Here is a 22,964-nt window from a genome sequence, read left to right on the forward strand (position 1 = left end):
GAAGACGTGGCTCAAGCAGTTGGCTTCCCTCCCACATGGGACATGCTGGGTTCAGTTCCTAAAAAAAAAGATGAGCATACAAAAATGGACACAGAGAGCAGACAGTGAGCATAATAATGGGGGGCGTGGGAGAAATAAAAATCTTTAAAAAAAGGGATATATTTCATAGGTTGTGGTGAAGATTAATTTAACTGAATTAGCATATAAAATCAGGGTAAGTGCCTGATAAGAAAAAAACTCAGTAAATGATAGTTTCCAATTTTTATTGCCAAGAGAATGAAAGCTCCTTGACAAGCAGGGACTGTGTAAAATATTTTTGCTTGCGAGTTGAATTATTTAAAGAGTGGGTATATGTATATGCCATAGAAAGCAGCTATCACCAAATATATATATAGGAAGATGGAGAATTTGGCTTGTTTTTTTTTTCAGTCACATGGAGTTCAGCCATTAATCTAAATTCTTTTTTTTTTTATTTCTCATGCATCCTATTAGCATTTGTCTTCCTTGGAATCTACTTAGAACAATTATCTGAGGAAAAACACTAAACATTTTTGTGGCCAAATTCAACTCAACTAAATTTGAAAACATCTTTCTATTAATAGAATGAAATAGGAATTAAAGGAGCTTTCTTTCCCCACCCCCTTTGGACCTATGCCCTATCTCACTCTTGGAAGATTCTTTAATGCAGACTTTTCTTGTTTTACTTTTAGGTGAACAGCTTCTGCTACACAAGGGAAATCTGAGGGCACTGGCAAGAATGCCGATGGGCTGAACTGATGTGTTTTGTGCCCTTTCCTCACCTTCACTGGCTTTTTCAAATATGGCTTGTGCTGTATCAAGGAAACTATTTTTTAATTTTTTTACTATTGTTCACCATATATATGATTGTATAATACCTATGAGTGGAGATGGGTTGACAGATTATAAATCAGTTAAAACAATGTTTTAAAATTCTCTTTGCCAGAACACTAGATAGGGTGCATAGTGATTAAGAGTTCTGGCTCGAGAGTTACGTGTTTTGAGTTCCGTTTCTCTTTCCCTCAAGCCCCTTACCCATAAAATGGGAATATTATAATTATACTGCTTCATAGTTTAGGGTGGGGAATGAGTTTGTATGTAAAGAATTTAGAATAGTATCTGACTCATGGGAAGTGTTCAAAGAATATTACCTACAAATATTACAAGGTTAAATGGACATGTTGCAACCACTAAATCGAAGAGTGTAAATTGAATGAATTGTGTAGAAAGAGTGATATTAGCAATCAGCTAAAACAGTGGGCTTCAAACTTTTCGATTGCAACCCACAGTGGAAAACATATTTTAATTCATGATCAGTATAAACAAATATCTAAGGGAAACAAAAGCTTGGCGAAACAGTTCTTGCTATATGCAATGTACTCTGACATTTCTTTGTTTCATTTTTTAAAAGATGCTGGTTGCCATCTCACTAAATTGAATTTGGCACTCACTAAGGAATTGCAAACTACAGTTTGAAAAACAATGATTTAATATAACCCCTTCACTCTACAGTGGAGAAAGGGGAAGTCCTGAGAAATTCAGAAACTTTCCTGCTTAAGATTATATAGCTAAAGGAGCAGCTGTGACTCAAGCAGTTGAGCACCCACCTCCCACATGGGAGGTCCTGGGTTCCGTTTTCTGTGCCTACTAAAGGAAACAAGCAGACAATGAGCAAAAATAATGAGCAAAATTATATAGCTAGATAAGGGCAGAGCTTGGAAACAGATTTTTTAAAAAATTATTGAGATTTAATTTACATACCATAAAAGTTACTTTTAAAGTGTACAATTCAATGGATTTGTAGTATATTCACAAAGTTGTTGCAACTATCATCATTCTAATTCCAGAATATTATCATCATCCCCAACAGATACCCCATACCAATTAGCAGTGGCACCAACATTTATATCTTACTTCCAATCCAATCCAAAAGTCTTTCCAAAGTCATAGCCTATATGGGTATTCAAACTTACCTTAGCCAAGTAAAGCTTAGTAAGTGTTTATATGTCTAAATGATCACATTTACCAAATCATTGCTGAGACTTTACATAACACTGTTAAGTATGCTGTTCACCATCTCAAGATTTTACATAAATTTCTATATTTATATAAGTTCTACCAGATTCTTGAGGGCACATGGCAAACACATAGGAACAGGGAATATGCACTCTAAACAGACTCAGGAAACGCTTTGTTCTTTGAATGCATAGCACATCATCTCAAAGGAAATGAGACTGGTGATTTTTACAGAGAATATGTGAAATTTAAGAGAAAAGCTTAAAGACGTTGTTTATTCTGGATCCTTTTATAAAAGGGGAACTTTTTTTTCTATTTCAAGGTTTTCAAGTAAAATCCCCGACTAAATAGGACCTTAAAAAGTTTAAGGAGAACGTGAATGTTTTCCTGAATACAAATTCAAATATATTTTAAAAGTCCCTAACCATAACATAAACCAAATTTTCCAGTCTGGAGGTTTTCAAAACATCTTTTCCTTGGTCTTCTGCTTTGCTTGTATTTTAACTTGATGGGATTTATTTTACATAAAAGGAGCATGAGTGCCAATCTTCTATTCTATGCCAAAATTTTTAGGTGTCCGAAAGAAAAATTTCTACTTTAAAATTAATCATATTTGGACTATTTAAATAGCATTTTCTAAAGTTTGAGAGTCATTGAATATACTTGGATTTGGGGGTGCATGGTTGCTGATTCTTTAGTAAACATGGTTTCAACTATTCACAGGGAATATGCAGATGCAAACCAAACATCAGAACTCTGTTCTCAAATAAACTGTAATAGTTGTAGCTGAGACCACTAAAAAAGAAATGAAAATGATGGTAATAGTAATAAAGATAAAATGAAATTTTAAAAAATAGTGGTTAATTCTTTTACTCAAAAGAAATTTAAAAAACAAAATTAGTTAAAAGTAGAACAATTAGGACTAATTGTATGCTTAATTCATATGTATCAATAAAATTGATTTGTTTAAAAAAACTAGAACAATTATTGTTCTTAGTTTTTAATGAAAATTTCCAAATGAAAAAATACATTTTGATACAAAATTTGGTAGTATATTCCTTTTTCTCTGAAAAAGAATCCCTACAGAGTCTTTGAAAATCTATTAATATTTATTCTCCTTTAATTTCAATATAGAGAATGTATCCTGCCATTTATCTCCTATTTCTTCACGTTAATAGTCATAAGCTCTCTTTTAATGTGATATAAATCAGGAGACACTCTACTTTTTAAATCATTTATGCTGCACATACAGTCATTTCTAAGATATTTGGTTCTTTGAAGACAAGGGTTTGGGGGAAGTATGAATGGAAGTTTGAGTTGATAGATGAAAAATAGAAAATCTCCAGAAGGTTGTCGTTAATACATGTTGGTTTTTTTTTAAATCGAATTCATTTTTTCAGGTTAGCCTCATACATCTTTAGTAGTGCGTCCCAACACTTTCTAAAAGATGTAAGACTGTAATATCAAGGAAGAACTTTCTATGAATTTTTAGTTTCACATTTTTATATTTATATTCTTACATATAATTATGAAGGCAATTTCCCAATTTTTTTTTAAGATTTATTTTTTAAAATTTATTTCTCTCCCCTTACCCCTCCCCCACCAGTTGTCTGCTCTTGTCCATTCACTGTGCATTCTTCCATGACAGCTTCTATCCTTATCAGCAGCATTGGGAATCTGTGTTTCTTTTTTGTTATTGTTGAGTCATCTTGCTGTTTCAGCTCTCCGTGTGTGCAGCACCATTCCTGGGCAGGCTGCACTTTCTTTTGCACCGGGCAGCTCTCCTTACAGGGCGCACTCCTTGCGCGTGGGGCTCCCCTACGCGGGGGACACCCGTGCGTGGCAGGGCACTCCTCCAGCGCATCAGCACCGCGCATGCACAAGCTCCACACTGGTCAAGGAGGCCTGGGGTTTGAAACACAGACCTCCCATGTGGTAGGCGGATGCCCTATCTATTGGGCCAAGTCCGCCTCCCACCAATTTTTATTATTCTAGAATTTGGAGAAGTAAATGGTGTTTTATAGATCATTTTAAAACAGTGTTTTCTCTACAATTACTACTCTCAATAGTTTTGGAACATATTCTCTTATTAGTTGTGTATTGGCTAACCTCTGTAAGCTTAAGGGATCTTATCTTTAAATACTACGAACCTCTAGATTTATTATGAGGATTCAATAAATGATGTAAGTAACAAATATTTAACAGATGATCCATGCTCTGAAGAAATGTGTTTTAGGTCATACAGATGAAGTAATCAATCAGGCATATGGTGCAGGTGCATAAAAGATAGCTGTTGTTGTTATTGTTTTTATTAAAATCTTATTACCTGTATTGCCAATCTGATTGATTAAGTCATTTCCATGACCTAAAATACTTTTCTTCAAAGCATGGATCTTTTGTTAGATATTTGTTGCTTACGTTATTCCCTTAGAAGAAAAATTAAGTCATGATTTCAAGCAATCAAAAATCCAATTCAGGAAGCAGATATAGTGCAAGTGGTTGAGCACCTGCTTCCCATGTACAAGGTCCTGGGTTCGATTTCCAGTACCTCCTAAAAAAAAGCTCAATTCATATAAGACCAAGTCAAAGAAGACAATATAATTTGCTAAAGGATTACATGTATTATGGTTTATATTACATAACAAAATCTAGTTAGCCAGATTTTAATTTGCTCAGACACAAATATGAAAAATGACCTATATTGCTAAAAATAATAACGGTTTCGCTTTTAAAAAGGAGACTAAAACAAGGTTTTCAAAAGTATAGATTTATTCTAAACACATTTTTTTTTTTTACCCCAGCCACTTTTAGTTTGCAAGATATCTAGGACAAAAGTTCTTTACTAACCAGTCTTTCATGTTTTATGATGTCATGTCAGCTAACTTTAAAGATAAGATCGTGCCTGATTTAGTTTCTTTTCTAAACCTTTGATGTAGGTAAACATTCCAACTTTAACTTCCTGCCTTCAGACAAAGTTGTATTCTACTTTTCATAACCCACTTGTAAACATTTCCAGAAAACAGCAACCTGGTAGCAATTTTAGTGGTTTAAACTCAATGTCAGAGACTTTGACATATTATAACGGCACATCTGCTTAATAGATCAGAAAGTAAAGGCCAACCTCTTGGTAATGGCTACAGGAATTGCAAATACGGATCTTGGGAGGAAATTACAAGCCTATAGGGCAAGAATTGAAAGTGGGTGTCAACATACTCTAACTCCAGTTTTGGGGTGGCTGTTACCCGAGTCTTGTGAATCTTGTGGAGAAGGAATTTTAGGATGAAGTTAGCACTCCAGGAGAATGTTTGATATGCAATGACCTAAAAGCAACTACTGGGGAGCAGGTGTAGCTCAGTGATTAAGCACCTGATTCAGGTCCAGGGTTCAGTCCTCGGTACCTCCTGGGAAAAAAATAAATAAAAACAATGACTGCCGTGGGCCTGCAGGAGGAAGAAATGACTTGCCGGTTCTGTTCTAGGCTTGGGGTCTCACACAGTCTCTTATCCCTGTCTCTCAACTGTGCATCTCCTTCTTCCTTCTGCTTAAAACCAACGAACCCCACGGAAGAAGATGCTGCCCTCCGTACTTGAGTTTACTCAGCAAGTAACAAAGACTAAATAGTGGCCTTTTGCTAGTATGGGTCCTTATTTGCAAAAGATAGAAATGGTCTCACTTAATTTAAGTAGAAAGTGAATTTTTTGGAGGAAGTTCAGAGAACTGACAGGAAGATTAGTGGACCAACCTCAGGCGGGAGCCAAAGAAGGTAAGGCGGAGTCCAAGTCCTGCCACAGGGAGAGTCGGCTTAGGATGCTGGCACTGTCAGCACTGGACACTTGTTGCCTCCTGCTACTGGTCTTCCACACCCCTGGATATTCCTTCTGCCTTAGCCTCTCAATTCCACCATAGCCACCATGAACGATCTCAGAGTTACTTTTCTGTCACTCCCTCAAAACTCAAAATTCCATGCTGGAGCCTGTGAATAGCCCGACCCAGATTGCAGGCGTATGCTCTATTGGAAGAGGGTCCGTTCTCGAAAAGAGGAACTTAAACTAAAAACACACCCTCAGGAGGGGTCCACGGCTGGGCGGAGGGTATATGAGATGTCAAGTGCCTACCTGGCTTAGAAATTGCTGTCACAGAACAGAGTAAGGAACCAGGGTGAGACTATGAAAATTTGAAGCTGTGGGTAAGGCTATCTATGAATAGACAGAGTAGATCCCAGGAGGAGCTGGAACTGACATGAGGAATTTTGGTAGCTATAATAGGCCAGGGCCAAACTGTCCAAGAGAACTAGAAAGAACCAGCCTTAGAGAAATAAACTAAATAGAGAAATAAGGGATAATAAGCCCAAGGTAGATCTCAAAAGCAAAGATTTTACTACTGTTGAGAGATATAACAAGCACAAGGTGATATTCTGAGATTGTAAACCAAGCAATGGAGAAAAAGCTAAAAGCTGTAGAGAGCAAGAAATGGAAACAAAGGACAGGGTGAAATTTGGGGAAGCTCATGTAAGATTTCATTTTTTGTGATTTCTATTAATTGTAGGATATGTCTTTATACACCCAGTGGATTGGTTCTCTAGGTAGCTCTGACCCAGTTGAGGGAAAGAACTATGATATAAGCCCTATTCCTTGAGACAATGGGACATTAGTACACCTGAGAAATTGATGGGTTACTGTACCTCTCCATGAGCCCAACACTCAAGGATAAATACTTCCTTTTGCCTGAGTCTTGAAATCTTTGCATGGAAGGTTCTTAGGTCTTCCTAATTGGGCCTTGTAGTAGCTTTGACCATGCTAAGAGAGTGCACAGAGTGGACCTGAGGAGATCCATCTTTGAATGGTTATTACAAGTCCAGAGAAAGGCATATTGAGGGGGGCAGTAGTGAGGATGGTTATTAGGGAGCACAGGCCATTGCATGCAGAGCACCCTGTGTAGGCCTGCTGGTCCTCCACTGTTTCCAGGAAGAGAAAACCCTTGACCCAATCCTAGTGATGGAGGCAGCTGGAGCACCTTATCACTGACAGCAGGTAGGAGAAGCTTGGCCTAATCAAAAATATTTCTAGGCAGAATAATATGTTCCAGGGTGATAGTGAATATGCCCCAGCTAAACTCCAAATCTTTTAAATTTCCAGTTAGTCAAATGCTTTTTTTTAAAGATTTATTTATTTCTCTCCCCATTCCGCCCCCCCAGTTGTCTGTTCTGTGTCCATTTTGCTGCGTGTTCTTCTTTGTCCACTTCTGTTGTTGTCAGTGGCACGGGAATCTGTCTTTTTGTTGCGTCATCTTGCTGCGTCAACTCTCCGTGTATGTGGGGCCATTCCTGGGCAGGCTGAACTTCCTTTCACACTGGGCAGCTCTCCTTATGGGGCGCACTCCTTGCACCTGTGGCTCCCCTACAAGGGGGACACCCCTGCGTGGCATGGCACTCCTTGAGCACATCAGCACTGCGCATGGGCCAGCTCCACAAGGGTCAAAGAGGCCCGGGGTTTGAACCACGCACCTCCCATGTGGTAGACAGACGCCCTAACCACTGGGCCAAGTCCGCTTCCTGTAGTCAAATCCTTTTAAGCATTGATAAATAAATGAAAACATTTCACATCTGTAGAGACTTAACACATTTCATTAATTTTGTTGAAAGCTTTTCCTCAGCTTTTTCATCCAACAGTCTTCCCCAGAGATTCCAAAATTTATCCCTGATCACTCTTTAATACACCTATATATACAGGATTTCTGTGTTGAAAGTGAAACATAGTGGTGAACTTCCTCATCTGTCCATTTCACCAATAAGCAGATAATTCAGTTAAAAGCAATTTCTACTATACCAAACTCAGGTTCTAAATTTTCTTTTAAAAAATGTTTAGGGGAGTAGGTGTAGCTCAGCGGTTGAGCACCGGCTTTGCATGTATGAGGTCCTGGGTTCAATCCTTGGTACATCCTTTAAAAAAAAGTTTAAGAATATTTCTGGAAATAACAGACATTTGAATGTGAGACTGAAGTCTCCAGGAAGTTCAGTACTAGACCACAAATATTCCCAAAAATGAAAACAGGGAATAAGGTAATGAAAAAGAAAATGAGGGAGAAGTGATTTTAATAACTCAGTAAGTTAATATAAATTCACCCTTGCCCCACCATTAAAATTCTATTTATTGTTGATTTATGGATATGATTGTGGCTGAAACAAGTGGTCTATGAAGATTAAGATTAATTGCAGGACAACTGGAGGATAATATAGGGAATGTAGAAAAATGATTTAGGCAGTAATGAGGATTGTGATTAAAAATATAAATACAGGAATGTTCTACAATATGTTAAAAATGGTGATACACAGGAAAATATAACTAGTCACTTATATACTCTAGTTAACAAAGTATAACAAGGTAATATTTTTGTAGCAAAAGCAGTTGGTACTGTATTGCTGCTAAAGGAAAAAAAAAGAATATGGGGTTTGGTTTTGAGATATGATTGAACATTTTTTCTTTTTTTCACTTATAAGGAGACTTTGACTATGCCATTTAACTAATCTGAGTTCATCTGTGTATCTTTCTGAACACTAGAGGTACAATTGAGTTAGTAGTTGGAATTGGATGAGATAAAAGTGCCAGGACAGAACTTTTTAGGTGTAATGTTTCCATGACTTGTTGGATTCTGTTATTTTGTTGTTTTAATTTGAAAGTTATTAAAAAAAAAAAAAAAAAGCTATAGAAAGTATCTTCAAAGCAACCTCACTCATACTGGGGTAAACTGGTATTTTATAGGTGGGTTTTTGTTTTTGTTTAGCCTGAGTTTAGCAAAACAAAAATATTACCTCTATTTTATTTATAAGATAAAAAAACAGCTCAAGGAATTTATTTTCACTGTTAAAAAATGGCGAAATATAAATCGACAAGGGGGAAAAAGCATAGCCTATATGGAGAAATACAGACATTTAATGGCAAATGAAGTTATAGTAGCTAAGTAAAATAAAAGCGCCTTTAACGTTACGTGTGCCTTTTCCTTAATGTGAACACTTATGCCTACTCTCGGTTCATTTCGGGGGCTAGGGAAATCATTTTTTTAAGTGCCTAGAATACCAGAATACTGACACGTATGATTGTGTTATTTGGTGTGTATTCACTGAAGATGGTTTTCAAATTCAGTAAAAATCACAAAGGAAACCAACAGTCCCACATTAATAACCCCGATTACCCCACAAAAGAGGAAGTTAATCTACGAAGTGATTTCAGCAGAAAAAGAGCCTCAAAGTTCAGCCAGTTCCGACCTTAATTAACTCTCTTTATCCCACTTCCTTTTTGAGCTTCCCCTTTCTCCTTAAGCGACTGGCTACAAGGCAAATAGAAAAGGTGTGTGGATTCAGAGGAACCCGATTCCAGTTGTGGCTCTTCCACTTTCCGGGTCGTGGCCTCAGTACTCACAGTGACAAACACAACACTTGTCCCAGTTTCCTCACTGGGTTGTTGCGAGGATCAAATACGATGCTGTCCCCAAATAAGCCAAAGCCACCATTACTAGGAGAGTCGCCAACACAACTCAGGCTTCGGTTCCCCCCTCCTAAAAGGCTGCTCGCCCTACAGTCAACAGGAAGCTCCTGGGGCAGGAACAGGATCCCGGAGTCGGAACAGGGCCAGCCTCGAACGTTTTTGGACGGCGATCAGGAGGGTGACGAGCCTGTTAGTAACACCAGCCCCCACCCCTCGACTCACGCGGTCCGGCTGAGATTTTACTATCAGCCACAAGGGGTGCAGAAGCATTGTACCGGGAAGCAAACAACCAGTCCCAAATCCCCCTCAACCCTGTCCTCCCTCACAGAAACAAACAAATCCAAAAACCCTCCGCACTACAGAGAGCGGAGCCCACTGAAAAGAGAGAGGCCGAGGGGACCCCCATCCGCTTCCCTGCCCGTGAGTCCGTGAGGGGCGCGGGTTGGGAAGGGGCACTGTGGGCCGCTCTCGGAGAGGCACCTCCTCCTCGCGCACCTCGGCCGGCTCCGCCTCGACAACCCCCCAGTACCCCGCCGCCATGTTGGGCTGGAAGGAACAGCTGGGACGCGCCCCAATAAGAGTAGCCTGGACCCCGGGAGAAGCGCGCCGGAAGTGGGGGGGCTGCTCTGACCGGCCGGTGGCGCGAGTTCCGGTGGGTCGGGCGCGCGCACAGGTAGCCAGCGCCCCGCCCGCCCGGCCAAGGGGTGAGGGGCGGAGCCGGCGTGAGGGCGGAGCCGGCGTGGGGCGGGGAGGGCGCGGAGGAGGGGCGTGAGGCCGAGGGGTGGGGAGCCCGGGAACTCCCTCCTCCCGAAGTAACGAGTCCGGGTCCGGCTCTGCTGTCGTCGCCGCCGCCGGGCGCCCCCGGACGCGGAGGTGGAGGAGGAGGCAGAGGGCCCCGCGGGCCTCGCTGCCGCCGCAGCCCCCTCCCCTCCAACTGAGCTGCCGCGGCCGCGCCTCATGCAATCGCCGCCGGGGCACAGGTAAGGGCAGGGCGGCCCCGCGAGGTCGGGCGGAGGACCACAGGCCGGGCAGTGCTAGGCCCGGCGCCCGCCGCTCCCCGCCTCAGCCGGCCCCTAGTCGGGAAGTTGGGGAGAAACTTCTCCCCTGCTCCGGCCCCGCTCGCTCGGCGGGCGTGTCTCCCTCTCCGCGCTACCTGCACGCCCCTGACCCGGTCTCCGCCCCGTGCGGTCCTTCCCGGTCCCGCCCAAGTCCGACTGAAGGTCCCCGGAGCGCTGGAAGTCCCTCGGGTCTTTAACGTCGCGTGGACCACTGGTGGGGGGGTGGGCGAGGTGAATTTCTGCCCCCACGGCCGAGGTCAGGGGCGAAGGAAGCACCCCTCGCTGTCCCAGAGGTTGGGATCGTGTTGGCTGGCGCCGGGTGGCGGCTGGAGCGAGGACCCGGCGCGTGGGGCGAGTGGGTGAGCCTCTCTCTTCACTTGGTTTGATTGAAAACCGCAACATGTTAAAGTTTTCCTTTGTTTTGGGTTGGGGGTTGGGGGAGGAAATAATGCCATTCAGCGTCGAGTTTTACAGTATTGTGCCACTCCGCCTCTCGTTTTGGTTCGGTCATCTTTTTGTAACATGCGTTACAAAATTTTCTTTTAAAATGTGTTTTTCTTCCTGATAATTGCTTCCAGCTTTTGCTCGATTGGGCATGGGGTAGCGTTAAGTCGCTCTTCGAAATTCTAAGTCTGGTGTAGGGACTGTTTTGATTTTTTGCGTTGTACTAAGTGGAGCACAACATAGTTCGAATATGATTGGGTTATTCTGTGCATAATTAGTTGAAATCGACATGAGATAACATAGATCTAATTACAAATTATTAAAGTAAGCAAATGAAAAATTAAGTCTCTAGTAGGACCACAACGTTATGTCCATGCCATCTATTATGTATATATTTTCTATTGTTGTCTGTTTTCATATATATGATTTCACATATAGATGTGTATGATTGTAGCATTTTTGTGCATTCTAACTGTGGGATTACGATGCCAAAGGTATCTTGATATTTCAAAATGTATTTAAACTATCCTGTTAAATTTCTATAATTAAATTACACATTAAGAAAAGTATTATTAAATGTACACATGTGATTGTATGCATCTAAGGCAAAGTACACGGTGCATCTAATATCTTAAGTAGCACAATGCTGGGGCGCAGTGGACAGTAGGCATTTGGAGTGGACAGGTAATCAGTGTCGTATTGGAAGCCAAGGACCTTGTATACATCAAAAGTGATTTACTTACAGGGTAGTGAGAACTAAGCCATACATATTTTTTACATGTATGTGAGACCTCTGCCATAGTTGACATTTAAGAAAAGGAAGCTTAATTGTAGTTTAATGTTTGAACATTAGGGAATTATCAATGGAGATTTCAAATGCTGGTTGACAATTTGGAGAGTCCCAAATTTGAAAAAAAAAGTTGCCTTTGATTTGAATTTAAATACAAGGCATTTCAAATCCACATTTCTAGGATAAAAGGATAAAAGGGCTCTTAAAACATGTACTCTGCTGTAACCACCATAATGTTATAATAGCTTTAATTTTGCAGTATGTTTTTGCTGACTTCATAAACCACAAAATTGACTTCTTTCTGTTCAACCAAAAGTGAAATTACAGCTTTGATATATCTTCCTGAGGTAGGTGGAATTTGTCCTGTGGCTGAAGTATAATACTAATATGTGCATGAAGTTTTTTTTTTAATTAAGGAAATTCTCAAGCTGAAAAATCAGTGTCTTTGCAAATAAATTCCCCTCAAGGTATGTAATGTTAAAAGAATGAATATGCTAAAAGAATAACAATCCACTACAACTGAATTATTCACAGTCATGGTGTTAGATTTGTTCAGAGTTCAAATTTGGATCATTTTGAGCAGTAAATATTTTATTAATAGGGGTAATTTTCCTTTACAAATATATTTAGCTCTCTATCTAGTGAGTTTGTTCAGTGTAGGCATCATTCATTAGTTCCTATTTGTATTGTATTAAGAAAGAAGCCTAATATCAGAAAATTTTAAAGAGCAACACTAAGCTGTGATGTCTGGGAATGCAAACTTGAGTGACAAAACTATTTTTTTTTTAACTTGCAAAAAGTGTTTTCTATAAAAGTAATGCTATAGGAGGAGAGAAGAGGTTGTACTGGGACAGAACACATGAACAGGGCTTCTGGAGTAGATGGCAAAGTTCTTTTTCTTGACCTGGTGATAGTTGTATGGATGTTTGTTTAATTCATTAAGCCAGACATTTGTTTTGTGTACTTTCCTGTATATGTGTTTTAGTTTTCATAGTTAAACAGAACAAAACAAAAGCCTGTGGTACTGTGTAAAGTGTTTATATTAAGAACATAATATGTGGTGTTTGACTTTATTTTTTATTTTTTTTAAAGTACACTTTTAAAAAAATCTATTTCTCTCTCCTTCCCCTCCCCCTTCCCTGCCCCAGTTGGCTGTTCTCTGTGTCTATTTGCTGCGTGTTCTTCTTTGTCCGCTTCTGTTGTTGTCAGGGGCATGGGAATCTGTGTTTCTTTTTGTTGCGTCATCTTGTTGTGTCACCTCTCCGTGTGTGCGGCGCCATTCCTGGGCAGCCAGCATTTTCTTTCCCGCTGGGCAGCTCTCCTTACTGAGCCTGGGGCTCCCCTACGTGGGGACACCCCTGCATGGCAGAGCACTCCTTGCGCGCATCAGCATCTGTGTGTTGGCCAGCTCCACATGGGTCAAGGAGGCCTGGGGTTTGAACTGTGGAACTTCCATGTGGTAGACAGACGCCCTAATCACTGGGCCAAGTCCGCTTCCCTGCTGTGTGTTCTTCTCTGTCGACTTGGATTCTTGTCAGTGGCACCAGAATCTGTGTCTCGTTTTGTTGTGTCATCTTGCTGCGCCAGCTCTCCAAGTGTGTGGTGCCATTCCTGGGCAGGCTGCACTTTTTTTGCTCTGGGCGGCTCTCTTTATGGCGCACAATCTTTTATACCTGGGGGCTCCCCTATGCGGGGGACACTCCGGCATGGCACGACACTCCGGCATGGTATGGCACTCCTTGCGCACATCAGCACTGCACGTGGGCCAACTCATCACACGGGTCAGGAGGCCCTGGGTTTGAACCCTGGACCTTCCATGTGGTAGGTGGACACCCTATCCGTTGGCCAAATCTGCTTCCCTGGTGTTTGACTTTAGATCACTGCCTGGGCTGTGCTTTGCAAACAGGATTGGACTTATTAAATCATAATTGTCATATCCTAGTTAGTGTATACAACTGCCTTGAAATCGTTGTATACTTGTTTCCACATGTACAGAAATTAAAGAATTTGAAAAAATATTTCTAAATAAAATTCTATTGGTTTATTTCCTTTAATGTGTTAACATTTTGAGGGAAGATACCAGGTTATACTAATTAGATCCTCTTCTGCTTGTATCATTATACCTGACAAGTAGTAGGTAAACTAAATACATTTATTGAACTAATGGATATTGTTCTGTCATCAAGTATAAAACACACTTTATTTTTCAGAAACTGAAGTAGCCTGATATGAAAACTCAACACTTAACTAAGGTATCCAAAACAGTAATTTTTTAGATCAATAATTTCAACCTTACTTTTGATATTCTTAAGGATGTCATGAAATTCTCAGCATAAATTTTTGTTTACTTAAACTTTATGAAGATGCACCACATAGGGACTGGAGGAAGAATATATTTTGTTTCAAAAGAAAATAAATGTCAGTAAGGTGCTGGAGTTTCCAAAATGCTGAGAATCATTGCATTCATGTACTTTACTTGCTTTATATAACAGCATGCTGGTTTAGTGGTTTTTGATGATGTTACTTTGCATTGTTACTAGAAGAGGTCACATCTGTGCCAAATTTCTTCTATCTTAGGAACTTTGAATCATGTTATAAAGGTGACAGCTTGCTTTTTTTTGTGAATATTTACAGGAAGTTTTAGTAAGATCTTCCATTATTCAGACCTACACAACTTAGGTCACCTTCAATTTACACTTAAACAGGTTTGTAATAACCTGCCACAGGTTCCTTTGGCAAGGTACACAACTGCTTTTCTTTAAAGAAAATAGTCTACTCCTTTTAAAATATCTTGCTTGCTTATTGGTAGTATGTGCAGCAGTTTGTGTGTGACTAGGGTAGGGTAGTATTATCTCTTTTTTTCCTTCTCAGCTGCTTCAGCGCCACAATTAGGCTGCATATTGCTCAGCTGCAGCTGCTGGGTGACTACAAACCACCCAGCTCCTGTCTAACTAAGCTCAGAGGCAGATTTAGCAAAAGGAGCTATAGTAACAGCAGAGGGTGAAAGAGAAGAGCTGGCGCCGCTGCCAATATCATTGTAATGTGTCTGGATGCCAAGGAATCGTTGGCTGCAGCACGCACTAACTACTGTTGTGTTAGAACTAGCAAACTTGATGGCAGCATATATCCTGGTCTGGATTGGGATTATTACCTGGTGTTACTCTTTTTGATCTTGATCCCCACTCCAGGAAAAAGAGAATCCTGTAATTTCATAGTATAAGATCATCTACTGATGAAATATGGTACAGATTTTTGTGAATGTGAGTTATAAGCCCCTATACTTCAAATCCTTTGTTTTTTTTGCTTATTCTTCCTAGTCCTCAGTAACAGGGCCCTTCAGTCTCCCTTGTTTAGAGTGTATAGTAAGACTGTAGTCTCAGTGCTGTAAAAACTACAGATTCCCAGGAGCATATACCATACATTCCACGTCGCTTTACGCTTTGTGTCTTAGAAGTGCTGTTGCTGTTACTGTTGTTTGAGGGGTGGGGATGGGGTGGCAAGAGAGCTGATTTACAAGTTCTTTGGACTCCCTACTTTCTCCCAGGAAGTGGAAGTTGTCTTCAAGAGGGAGAAAATTGTGTGGCTGCCAGAATTTTGCATGTAGGAGTCCTGAATTCTTTTTCGTGTTGTTTTTTCCTTTATTCCTGGGGTATGAGACGATGGGCATCAACAAATGCAGATACAGTATTGCTCTATATAGTGAGCTCCAGACTGGAAATTGCTATAGGCAAATTTTCCTGCTTTTGAACTGATGCTAGGTTTGTAAATATGCTGAGTAAAGAGCAGCAGCGTCTTGTCATCTGTGTTTGAAAAATCTACAGGACAATACCTTTTGCTAATCTTGACTTTGGAACTTGGTGGTTTAGGGTATGGCTAAACCGGGATGGGGGTTAGATAGTATTGGGAGAAGCAGTGATCAAACTTATATAACCGGAAGGAAAGAAGAAGATGTACAGGTAAACTGATACTTGAATGTTAGCAAGGACACTTGGTAAGTGTGACATACTTACTTACCAAGACATTGGTGTAATGGAACCCCCCCTTCTTTGTGCCCCACAAAACCTCTATGTCAAAGCACATGTCTCCTTGTATTATAATTATTTTACTCTTTAACTCTGTTACTTCACCTAGTGCCACAAATTATTTTACTCTTTAACTCTGTTACTTCACCTAGTGCTCACTGTGGCAAGGAGCACAGTTAATGCTTAAATTTTTTTTGCAGTTTGAAAACATTTTTAATGTGATATATATACATATATAACATAACCTTTGACATTTTAACCATTTTTAAGTGTAGAATTCAGTTGTATTAATTACATCCCAAATGTTGTACAACCATCACCACTATCTAATTCCAAAATGCTTAATACATTTTTAATTTATAGAGGAACATAATTCTGTGTATTTTTAAATGACTTTATAGCTACAGGTATTTTCATGTAACAAATGTTTTAGGCATACCTTATAGAAATTTTATCAAACTAGCCAAGTGCTTCTTCATGGATTAAAGTTAAACTAAATTCTTTTTTTTTTTTTTGAGATTTATTTATTTATTTATTTCTCTTCCCTTCCCCCCCCCCCCCCACCGCGGTTGTCTGTTCTCTGTGTCTATTTGCTGCGTCTTCTTTGTCCACTTCTGTTGTTGTCAGCGGCACGGGAATCTGTGTTTCTTTTTGTTGTGTCATCTTGTTGTGTCTTCTTGTTGTGTCATCTGTCCGTGTGTGCGGCACCATTCCTGGGCAGGCTGCACTTTCACGCAGTGCAGCTCTCCTTACGGGGTGCTCTCCTTGTGTGTGGGGCTCTCCTACGCGGGGGACACCCCTGCGTGGCAGAGCACTCCTTGCGCGCATCAGCACTGAGCATGGGCAAGCTCCACACAGGTCAAGGAGGCCCGGGGTTTGAACCACGGACCTCCCATGTGGTAGACGGACGCCCTAACCACTGGGCCAAGTCCGCCGCCCTAAACTAAATTCTTTAGATTCTTTTTACCCTAAAGTTTTTGTTCTAGAAAATGATTTTATAAAACAGTTTAAATATTTTTGTAAATGTGAATTAAAGGTCATTTTGATATTTCTAATGTAAACTGGAAACACTTTGTAGTTGAAGTTAAACTAGGCTTTGGTAAGGTTTATTTTAAAGAAATATTTTTTATTATTTTAGCGAATATGGAAAACCCAAGTTGTGCAAAAATAAAATCCTAGATTTTTATAAAATACATTTGTTAGTAGGGACAGTATTATAATTATTACTTTTCATATGCCCCTGAGACGAAAAGGAAGTTCTTCAGATTTTCTTGGTAATATGTGGATTGTGTAGTTCATAGGATATGTCTGTGGGGATATCAGGGGTGGGGAGTGGAGACAGGAAGTGCTGGGCAGAAGGAATGGCCACTGAAACGTCAGGATTGTCTGGTTTTCAGCCTCTGTTCCTAGCAGTATGTGGACAAGATTACATTGAGGCTTGTCACTTCTCCAATGCTCTGTTATAACTTTCAGTTTCTTAACATTAAGATGGAAGTTGGGGTGGGGTAGAGAAATGTTGGTGGCTTTTGCTACATAAGTTAATATTTAGAATTGTTCCATGGCAAGTTTATCGATTTCTAACTTTTATTCCCTGACATGATTAGTATTTTTCAGTAGAAATTTGACAGTGTCTTATTAAAATAACTTTGAAAACATATAAGAATACTTTAAAATTTACAAAAACAATCAGGCATTTGGAAAAGAGCAGAGAAGACAACATGGTGTAATAAGGAAATGGCTAAGAGGTAGAAAAACATGGATTTTTAAAAAAAATCAATTTTATTGATACATATTCCTAAAGCATACAGTCCATCCAGAGTGTATAATCAGTGATATTTGTATAGTCACAGAGTCGTGCGTTCATCACTACAATCAATATTAAAATGTTTTCATTACTCCAATAATAATAAACAAGAAACAAATGATAAAACTCTACCCCTTAATAATCACTTCTCAGTCTCTCTCCATCCTTCCTCTGCCATACATAGCTGCTATTTTGTTTCTGTCTCTCTATTTGTTTTTGTATTTTGTGTAGATGGAGTTAAACAATATGTAGTCTTAGATTTTGTCTGGTTCTTTCAGTTAGTATATTTCCTGTTTTTTCACCCTTAATAGAAGATTATTGATATATTCTATATATTGCTGTCCGTAGTTTGCTTTAAACCATATAGATTTTAGTTCTACTTCTGACAGTGAAGAACTTATGACCTTGGTCAATTCACTAAACTCTTTAGGTTTCAGTTTCTCCATTTGAAACAGGAGGAAGTTGGCCAGATGATTTCTAATATCCTTCAGTCTTATATAAATGTGTGGTTCTTGACAGTTGAAGTTTTTATGATACTGATATAATTTTAAAGAAATATCAGGGTCTAGAACTTGAAATAAATTTACATGTCAGGTAAGTAAGAATTATAGTAAAAAAACTGACCAATGGACTTGGCACTGGAGTTTTTCAAGCAAATGTAGTACTGCTCCATCCATTTAGTGAACATTTATTAAAACCTGTTGGTGACAGACACTGTGCTACTTTTCATGTTATAAAAATGAGTGTATCATCATTGCTACCCTCTAGGAATTCGTGGTTGGTTGGTACTGGCTATGATTATGATGCTATTCATAATTTTGTAGGTTGGTAGATCTCTTTAGTCTGGTAATCCATTACAATAATTCTCTGGGTTTTGATGGCATTAAATATGTGATACCTCTGAAACTTTATAAATCCCTTTGCACTAGATAGATTTAGCCTTAAGTAAATTGATTCAATTCTCTAAGCAGAAAAGCTTGATTTAATGTTTTTCTAGGCATTAGTTCATTACAGATCTTTGGGACTCAACACAGGCTCCTCAGTGCTTTATTATTTATTACTTATTGCTTTATTGAAGTCACTTGAAAGTGTGAATTTTAAAAATATTTCAGATTTATTTTGTGATAAAATTAGAAAAGTATTGATTTAATTATGCTGTTGAAGCAGATTGTTGTGATATCAGTTAATAGGTTGATCATGGCTATTTGGATGACATTTTAGCTGCACTTTTATCAGGACATTAGCCATTATTATTAAGATTCACGTTAAATTTTTTAATTGACAAAACTTTAATTGTTCTGGATTTTTTTTTTAGCACATGTCATTAATATGTAGAACAAAACAAGCATGAGCATCTGAAAATGGTTAGCTCTTTAAGATTTGGAAAATACAATTTTCCTTAAGGAGGGGAATGGGAATTAGAATTATAAGTGGATTGTGTTACCAAAGTTTGCCAGTCAGTTCTTTGAAACTCAGAATCTATTTTCCCAGAAAACGTCTTTTAACAAACAGATATAACAGTGTTTTGGTGGTAAAATTCTAATTGATTTTCAGGTTTTTAATTTTGTTTGTTTTTTAAATCTGCAGAGCCCTTTGAGCAAATGAAATCTTCTACCTACTAAATGCTCTCATTATAATGGGTAAATGAATCTATACCCTTGTTTACTTACCCTCCCTCCCCATCTTCCCAGCTCCTCACTATTTTAAAAATCAGTCTATTATGAGTTTCCCTCTTTTGGATGCTAGGATCCTCTCAAGGAAGCCTTGCTGTAAAGCTGAGTCCAAGTACAGAAACTTCCCTAGTTTCTCCCAGCTGGTTGCTAGGCCCTGTAAAACTTGCCTCCCACTCTAACCCTGTAGGACAGTGTGAAGGATGGAAAAGTTTCAAAAGATTGGGAATGAGAAACAAAAATGAAAAGGGAAAAGGACTTGGGAAAATGAGGCGTGGACAGAATATAAAATTTATAATTTTCTCTCCTTTTTTCTATTTCTCAACCATTCACTTCTCTTAGGCATTGAGTAAGGAAAGAAGAAAGCCTGTTATACAGATGCTTTGCTATACTCTCATAATGTATTATCTTTTGGACTTAAATCTTTAAAATATCTTTCCAAAATAGATAGAAAAATTGTTGATGAGATAGGTGTTTATTACACATGAAGAAACTGAGGCTCAGAGAATATATGTAATTTGCTCAAGGTCATGGTAGTAATTGGGTAGAACTGGGATTTGACTCTGGGGCTGGCTGACTGCCATGCCTGTTTCCCTTACCTAACTTCCTTAAAGATAAGGAGCAATGATGAAAGGGGAGAGGGGACTTCTTATCTTTTCCCTTCTTCCTTAAACTGTACATTTGAACTGGGGAAGGGAATTTTCAGTACCCCTTTTTTTTTAATGGAAGTAACTTTGTGGTGCACATTTCATAATAAATAGTTGTCAAGGTTAGATATTAATTATATTAGCTGAAAAAGATGGGTTATTACACTAACTGAAGTATAGCAAATGCTGTCCTTTTGTGAGTGTGGGCTTGTATTGGAAAATTGGTAAACATTCTTTATCTTTTTGTAAAATAATATTTACAGCCCAGATTGACAGAGACAGTATTAGCAGGGATTCTCGATCAAGTTTCTTTTTTCTTTCTAAATACAACTTATGAAAAGAACAAAGCCTGGTTGCTGGAGATATATTTGTAAAATAAGATGAAAAGAATAAAGAAGTGGGTAACTATCCATAGGGAGTTAATTGCCTCTCTTACTGCTCTTTAACATTTACAAGTCACTGTCTCATCATACCTCATTTTTTCTCCATCAGACTCTAGTAGGATGCTTGTTTGAACTCTCCCAGAACAGTAATACCAGTTGCTTAGCTCTAGGCCTGCCACTCTAGAATCTTGAGTAAAAATGTTTGTTGTTACTGCATGATTTTTCAGTAAGGTTCTATTTAGAGTGTGAATGGCAAAATAAGTAGCATATATGTTGTCATTCCTTTCTTCCATGCCCATAGCAGGCAGATATGCCAGCTGACCATTGTACTTTCCTACATAAAAAAATATTTAATAACATGCCAAACCTTGTTCTAGATGCTTGGTATGACTTCAGTAACCAAAACAAAGATCTCTACCATCATAGAACTTATTTATTAGCAGCCATTCTAGTCATTTACAGTTGGCTTAATTGTTAAAATCTATCTTCCAACCTTTAATAAACATGGACAATGGAACTGTTGGAATGATGTATGAAAGAGTTGTACGTACTGTATTTATTCTATGTGAGATAATAGATGGTACAAAAGCAAGCTAATATTCCCACTAGAAAACAATAGTCCAATTTATTAAAGAAGACAAAGGGTACATTCTTAGAGAAAAGGGAAGAAATAAAAGAAAGAAGTCAAAGAAAAGACTTCTAAAGTGGTGAAGGAAATAATTCAATGGAAGAACATGACACAGTGGCAAAAAAGTAGCAAAGAAAATTTCCATTTGGAGCTTTGAATGAGACTCTATCCAGAGAGTGAAGGATTCTTGTAATAACAAAGAAGGTGTATGGGAACAAGCCAGTGTGGTAGAATCCTACTGTTTCTTCCAGGAAGAATGAAGCCTTGAATGGTTGGTGTGTCTATACCAACATCTAGGAAATTACCATATTGCTTATAGGTAAACCAGAAAGTGTGCTTCCTTTCTGCAGCATGTATCTGCAGTGTGATAGAGAACCATTTAGACAATGCCAATCTTCCATTTATCTCTACTAATTCATACAGGAATAAATGATATAATTAACGGAAATGAAGGTAAAAATCAATTGATCCAGCTTTTGAGTCACAAGTCTCAGATTTGAGTACAATATATATGTATGTGTGTATGTGTGTATATATAGAGCGTGCAAGACCGTATATATAAACTATATAAATAGATGTGGCAGTTGGAGATTATTTATGAATCCCAAAAAGAGAAAGATTATGTTTGTAAACTAATCTATTCTTCTGGGTGTGAGAGCCTTTGATTGTATTAGATTCAGCTGAGATGTCTTTTTTTTTTTAGGATTTATTTTATTTATTAATCTCCCTACCTTGTTGTTTGCACTCACTGTCTGCTCTCTGTGCCCATCTGCTGTGCGCTCTCTGAGTCCCCCCCATCCTCTCGTCTCATCTTCTCTTTAGGAGGCACTGGGAACCAACCCTGGGACTTCTGATGTGGGAGAGAGGCACTCAGTCACTTGAGCCACTTCAGCTCCCTGGTTTGTAGCATCTCCCTTTGTCTCGCCTCCTAGGCTCTTTTGTTGTACTAACTTGCCCCACGGGCCAGCTCATGTGCAGGCTAGCTCACCTTCATGAGGAGGCCCCAGGAAACGAACCCAGGACCTCCCATATGGTAGACGGGAGCCCAATTGCTTGAGCCACATCCGCTTCCCTTGCCGAGATGTCTTTGATTAAATCACCTGTTAAGATTAGGGTTTTGATTTGAACACTCCAGTAAGGTATTACTCAGGTTGAGTCCCTGCCCCCTTGGTGGGCCTGTATGAACAGACCATCACTCAAGAAGACACATGGGGAAGCAGACTTGGCCCAGTGATTAGGGTGTCCGTCTACCACATGGGAGGTGCATGGTTCAAACCCTGGGTTTCCTTGACCTGTGTGGAGCTGGCCCATGCGCAGTGCTGATGTGTGCAAGGAGTGCCGCACCATGCAGGGGTGTCCCCCGCATAGGGAAGCCCCACGTGCAAGGAGTGTGCCCCATAAGGAGAGCCGCCCAGCGTGAAAGAAAGTGCAGCCTGCCTAAGAATGGTGCCGCCCACACGGAGATCTGACACAACAAGATGACGCAACAAAAAGAAACACAGATTCCCATGCCGCTGACAACAACAGAAGCAGGCAAAGAAGAAGACACAGCACATAGACACAGAGAACAGACAACTGGGGCAGGGTGGCGGGGTGGGGGGTGGGAGGGAAGGGGAGATAGATAGATAGATAGATAGATAGATAGATAGATAGATAGATAGATAGATAGATAGATAGATAGATAGATAGATCTTAAAAAAAAAGACACATGGAAGAGAAGAGAACTTGGTTATTATGGTCCTGCCATGTGACGGAAAGGAGAAGACTCAAATAGCTAAAGCCCCAGGATAAGAGATGAGCCATTTGCCTGATAGTTTGCAGTGGAAGAGAACAGAGCAGCTGAGCAGCTGAAATGGCCTGAGAGACCAGGCAACTGTTTGGCGAGAAGCAAACTTTGAGTTGGACTCTTGGTCCTGGTAACTGTAAGCTCTAACCCCAAGTATGTACCCTTTTTGAAAACTAACAGGTTTCTGATACTTTGCATTGGCTTGCATTTGGCAGAC

General features: G+C 39.6%; 1 protein-coding gene across 4 annotated transcripts in view; it reads left to right on the plus strand.

The window, feature by feature from the left end:
• The first annotated feature begins 9,754 nt into the window (after positions 1-9,754).
• The window catches only part of YES1 (YES proto-oncogene 1, Src family tyrosine kinase), an 88,398-nt gene continuing 75,188 nt past the window's right edge, over positions 9,755-22,964 (plus strand). Inside the window, exon 1 of one of the 4 annotated variants that reach the window (XM_058277499.2) lies at positions 9,755-9,935. The gene's annotated coding sequence lies outside the window, so the exon portion shown is untranslated. Of the gene's footprint in view, positions 9,936-10,023; positions 10,168-10,251; positions 10,496-10,583; positions 10,933-22,964 lie in introns of those variants that run through there. The other 3 variants (XM_071208496.1, XM_058277501.1, XM_058277502.1) reach the window with 3 other exon arrangements.

The sequence above is a fragment of the Dasypus novemcinctus genome, chromosome 16 (genome assembly GCF_030445035.2).
Source record: "Dasypus novemcinctus isolate mDasNov1 chromosome 16, mDasNov1.1.hap2, whole genome shotgun sequence".
NCBI lineage: Eukaryota > Metazoa > Chordata > Mammalia > Cingulata > Dasypodidae > Dasypus > Dasypus novemcinctus.